The 6,000-nt window shown below is 41.7% G+C and overlaps 1 protein-coding gene across 3 annotated transcripts in view; it reads right to left on the bottom strand.

The window, feature by feature from the left end:
- Positions 1 to 6,000, bottom strand: part of mta1 (metastasis associated 1) — a 248,579-nt gene that overhangs the window by 68,523 nt on the left and 174,056 nt on the right. The gene's annotated exons all lie outside the window — the stretch shown is intronic.

The raw sequence follows: 6,000 nt of genomic DNA, 5'->3' as shown, positions 1-6,000 counted from the left end.
GAGAGCGAGAAGAGAGAGAGAGGAAATGAGAGACGGAGACAGAGAGAAAAAAAGAGATGGAGAGAAGAAAAGAGTGAGTGAGTGAGAGAGAGAGAGAGAGAGTGAAAGAGAGAGAGAGAGAGAGAGAAGGAAGACAAGCTACTTTCAACATCCAATAATACTGCGTTTACACACATTAATTACACCAATATCTCCCGACAGCCGGGGCTTTCTGAGAATTATGAATTGATTAGCACTACATTAAATAGTATTAATTGATATATTTTATACCCAGTTTAAATCACATTGTGTATCACTGTTGCACTTTACTGTCACATTTGCACTCTGGTTGGACGCCAGACTTCTTTTCATTGCACTGTACTTGTGCTGCATGATGATGACAATACATTGTAATCTAATGTAATACTTAAAGATGTTTTAATAGCCCGCAGATGCCCCTGTAAACTCATATCCTCACTATGACGGGTGTCCAGATAACGTGTCGGTGTGTTCCATGTCGTCTGCACCCACAGCCAGTGAGACCAGCTCGTGTAATAACAATAACAATATCTTACATTGATATATTTTATTTATTATTTTTAGCCAATTTTTTTTTACTGAATCAAACCGCACTTTTTGACTCCGTCTATTCTATTTTATTACTGAGGGAAACCGTGAACAGAGAGAGGCCTATTGGGATGCTAGATCCTAATGTGAAAAAACTGTGATTTACCTTACTACCTCTTTATCTTTTTTATGCTCGCTTATGCCTGTCTTTTTTACTGCTGTGAAGCACTTTGAACTGCCCTTTCTGTATGAAAAGTGCTCTACAAATAAATGTATTATTATTATTATTATTATTATTATTATTATTATTATTATTATTATTATTATTATTATTATAGCGCCCTTCAGGAAACCCAAGGCGCTCAACAGAGGAGGGGGAGACACTAAAGGGGAAGGAAATCAGAGGAACAAAGGTGTGTAGACCTCTGGAGCGGTATTATTACACTATTTTATTGCACTGTAATTTTTTTTTTTAATCTATTCTATTCTACTACTTTATTGCACTGCACTATTGCACTATTTTATCTTACTCTTTTTATTGTTGTCTATTTAAAACTGAATCAAACCATAAACAAGGTGGCCTGTTGGGATGTTAGATCCTAATTGTGATTTTATATGTCTGCACGTTATGTGCTCATTTTATGCCTTATGTCTTTGTTCTGCTGTGAAGCACTTTGAGCTGCAGTTTCTGTATGAAAGGTGGTACTAGGGCTGGGCGATATAACGATAATGATAAATATCGCGATATATTTTAATAATCGATATCGAATATCGAAATAAATAAAAAATTGATTTTTTTTTTTTTTTATGATTTTTTTTTTTTTACCTGCAACAGGGCAGTTTTAAAACCAGAGACAGTGGACAGACTTGTCTTTCTTGCCTGCCTTAAAGTAATGGCTTTGCTTGTCCAAATGACAATACTGACCAAATTCAGATTTCTTTTTCTCTTGTCCATTTATTTTGTTTGCTTTCTAATTTAAAATACATTTTGAAACCGTCTGTACACAGTAGGCTATGTGTACTAGCAGAACTAGACTCCAGTCACGAGTCACAGTGCACATGTTTGTCCACCAAAAAAGCGCCAAAAGATCGAAAATAAACTAGCAGAGCCAGAACTGTTCAACTCCTCTGGAGCCACAGCCAGCAGAGAAGCCGGTTTACTTTAGCTTTTAAAACTTTGACCAGTCAGCTGGTTCTTTTAGCGTTTATCGCTTTTTCATCGCATTCATACTTGGTCAAGTTCGACCGACAGAAGCAGGCTGAAAGGGTTCAGATGGGGGGGAAGACAATCTGGGAAAGGCACGGCTGCCGTCCGGGATTCGAACGCGCTCAGCCCCAGATCCGTGACGAGCACGGTTGTCCACGGCGCTGAAATAGCACTCGCGGTACGTGGTGAGCTACTGGAGCTCCCCTACTTTAGCTTTTAAACCAGCTGCAGCCTGAGAACTGGAGTGTGAGGGGATGTAACACTAAAGATGGCGGCAATGACAAAGAATTGCTGCAAAATAAACATACATCAGTTGTTAAAAAAAAAAAAAAAAAAAAAAAAAAAAAATGTATACTTATAACAATTCGATAATTATCGATATCGAGAAATAAAATAAAATTATCATATCGTTATCGCGATATGATTTTTTTCCATATCGCCCAGCCATAGGTGGTACACAAAGAAAGTTTATTATTATTATCACTGGACACATTCACAATGTTTACGTCGCGTTTGAAAAGGTCTATATACGTGATCTATATCGTTGTGTCTGCGAACAGAATCACCGTCTCGACTGAATGTGGCGTCTTTCCCTCCTCGGCTCGCCGTGTCCTTTAACCCTCTCACTGCCACACTACCAAAAGGGTTAACCCTTTCACCGCGACAATACTCCACACGACAAAGGGTTAAAGACCCTTTCACTACCACACTACAGAAGGTTGACCCTTTCACTACCACACTACAGAAGGTTGATCTTTTAAATCAGCCCTCAAAACCCACCTTTTCAATCTTGCTTTTGACCTCTAATTCTGTCGGTTTTATTTTATTTTGTCATGTATTATTTTTGTTCTGTTTTGTTCTGTTTTTTTTGTTTTGCCATAGTTTGTCTCTCCTGCCCATGTGAAGCGTCTTTGAGCACCTGGAAAAGCGCTATATAAAATAGATGTATTATTATTATTATTATTATTATTATTATTATTATTATTACCACACTACAGAAGGTTAACCCTTTCACTACCACACTACAGAAGGTTAAGCCTTTCACTACCACACTACAGAAGGTTAACCCTTTCACTACCACACTACAGAAGGTTGACCCTTTCACTACCACACTACAGAAGGTTAAGCCTTTCACTACCACACTACAGAAGGTTGACCCTTTCACTACCACACTACAGAAGGTTGACCCTTTCACTACCACACTACAGAAGGTTAAGCCTTTCATTACCACACTACAGAAGGTTGACCCTTTCACTACCACACTACAGAAGGTTGACCCTTTCACTACCACACTACAGAAGGTTAAGCCTTTTACTACCACACTACAGAAGGTTAAGCCTTTTACTACCACACTACAGAAGGTTGACCCTTTCACTACCACACTACAGAAGGTTGACCCTTTCACTACCACACTACAGCGGGTTGACCCTTTCACTACCGCACTACAGACGGTTAAGCCTTTCACTACCACACTACAGAAGGTTGACCCTTTCACTACCACACTACAGAAGGTTGACCCTTTCACTACCACACTACAGAAGGTTGACCCTTTCACTACCACACTACAGAAGGTTAAGCCTTTCACTACCACACTACAGAAGGTTAAGCCTTTCACTACCACACTACAGAAGGTTAACCTTTCACTACCACACTACAGAAGGTTAACCCTTTCACTACCACACTACAGCGGGTTGACCCTTTCACTACCACACTACAGAAGGTTAAGCCTTTCACTACCACACTACAGAAGGTTAACCCTTTCACTACCACACTACAGAAGGTTGACCCTTTCACTACCACACTACAGAAGGTTAAGCCTTTCATTACCACACTACAGAAGGTTGACCCTTTCACTACCACACTACAGAAGGTTGACCCTTTCACTACCACACTACAGCGGGTTGACCCTTTCACTACCACACTACAGAAGGTTAAGCCTTTCACTACCACACTACAGAAGGTTGACCCTTTCACTACCACACTACAGAAGGTTGACCCTTTCACTACCACACTACAGAAGGTTAAGCCTTTCATTACCACACTACAGAAGGTTGACCCTTTCACTACCACACTACAGAAGGTTGACCCTTTCACTACCACACTACAGAAGGTTGACCCTTTCACTACCACACTACAGAAGGTTAAGCCTTTTACTACCACACTACAGAAGGTTAAGCCTTTCACTACCACACTACAGCGGGTTGACCCTTTCACTACCACACTACAGAAGGTTAACCCTTTCACTACCACACTACAGAAGGTTAACATTTCACTACCACACTACAGAAGGTTGACCCTTTCACTACCACACTACAGAAGGTTGACCCTTTCACTACCACACTACAGAAGGTTAAGCCTTTCATTACCACACTACAGAAGGTTAAGCAGTTCACTACCACACTACAGACGGTTAACCGTGGTGTGGTAGTGAAAGGGTGAACCGTCTGTAGTGTGGTAGTGAAAGGGTAACCTTCTGTAGTGTGGTAGTGAAAGGGTTAACAGAGTAGTTTTGAAAGAGGCAAACAGCGCGGCCTCCTCGACCAGCTGCGGCCCCACCCATAACGGTGGCCAGAGTTCTGTTGTTCTGTCGAGGGGAAAAGGCCTGGGCTGAACCCAACGGGAGCTGCACCGACGGCGGACGTCCACCAGGTGGCAGAGTGAGGCCCACTAAAATGGGTAGAAGAAACCACCTCACTGTTGCCAGCGACCTCCTCCCTCCTCCCTCTCAGGCCCCTCCTCCCTCTCAGGCCCCTCCTCCCTCCTCCCCCTTCAGGCCGAAGGCAACATCGAAGAGCTGGGAGCCGAGGCGGACGTCGTCCTCGTCGTCTTTCAGACCCGCTTTGGGTTCAGTCAGTGCCTTAACCCTTTCACTGCCACACTACAGAAGGTTAACCCTTTACTATCACACTACAGACGGTTAACCTTTCACTACCACACTACAGAAGGTTAACCTTTCACTACCACACTACAGAAGGTTAACCCTTTACTATCACACTACAGACGGTTAACCGTCTGTAGTGTGATAGTAAAGGGTTAACCTTCTTCTGTACCGTGGCAGTGGAAGGGTTAACCCTTTGTCGTGTGGCGGTGAAAGGGTAAACCGTCTGTAGTGTGATAGTAAAGGGTTAACCTTCTTCTGTACTGTGGCAGTGGAAGGGTTAACCCTTTGTCGTGTGGCAGTGAAAGGGTTAATCCGTAGCCAACATTCCATCGCACTATGTATTGCGTGTCTATTTTATCATGTCTATTTTATTACCCGTTTATTATGTCTATTTTATTATTTAGTATTATTATTGCACAACAAAAAGCGGGCTGGTGGTGCGTCTGTGACAAATAAACCTCTGACCCAGTGTTTCTCAAAGTGGCATGACTCAGAGGCATGACAGGGGGGCATTGAGATTTATTTAAAAAAAAAAAGAAAAAAAGAAAAAAAGATTTTTTTTTTTTATTATTCCAGAAAATTATCACTAAAGTGCTATCTGTTGCAGCTGCACTGTTCTCCATGAAAATACCATTTCTCAAAATCTGAAAATCATTATTTAATAAAACACAGAAAAGGATCACCAAGTTACTCTGGATAAAAAAAACCTCGAGACAAAGCTTCCTGACACATCTCCATCCAAACTCTTGGAAGAACTCTTTGAAATCTCATCTGATACCACCTGGAGAGATAGTTTCAGAGTGTGGTGCTGAGTACCAAGTATCTCATGATGCAGCAGTTAAGGTGTTGATACCATTCAGCACCACATACAGTATCTGTGTGAAGCTGGCTTTTCATCCAGGACAGCTCTGAAAACAAAATATAGGGCCAATTTGAAAGGTCACGATATTGGTGTTATTTCAATCAATTTAAACATGGCCCATTTCATGACTATTTTATTTGTCAAAATATTTTGGTCCGCCAAAGGGGGGCCTGACAGAAAAAGTTTGAGAAGCACTGCTCTGACCCAAGATCCAAGAGTCTCACAGATAAACCAACACCAGGCCTCCGGCTTCTGGTCCGAGTCAGTGGTGTGTTCTCCTCCCCGCTCGGCGCCTCGTCGCCTCGTCTCGTTGTTATGATTGTATATGCCGTGTGATTTTATGCTTTATTGTTATTGTTATTTTTTTGTGAATGTAAATGAGGGGAAACCTCAGCTGATTTGAAAGGTTATGAATCCTTTTGTATTTCAGCGTATAGGATATTACACAATAGAGGGCGACAGAAGTGTAGGGGAGGCTTATAGCTTATCCGCAACAGTAAGTGA

The sequence above is a fragment of the Notolepis coatsorum genome, assembly GCF_963971535.1.
Source record: "Notolepis coatsorum genome assembly, contig: SCAFFOLD_295, whole genome shotgun sequence".
In the NCBI taxonomy this organism is placed as follows: Eukaryota; Metazoa; Chordata; class Actinopteri; order Aulopiformes; family Paralepididae; genus Notolepis; species Notolepis coatsorum.
The sequence above is the reverse complement of the archived record's forward strand: the minus strand, read 5'-3'. Positions and strand labels throughout refer to the sequence as shown.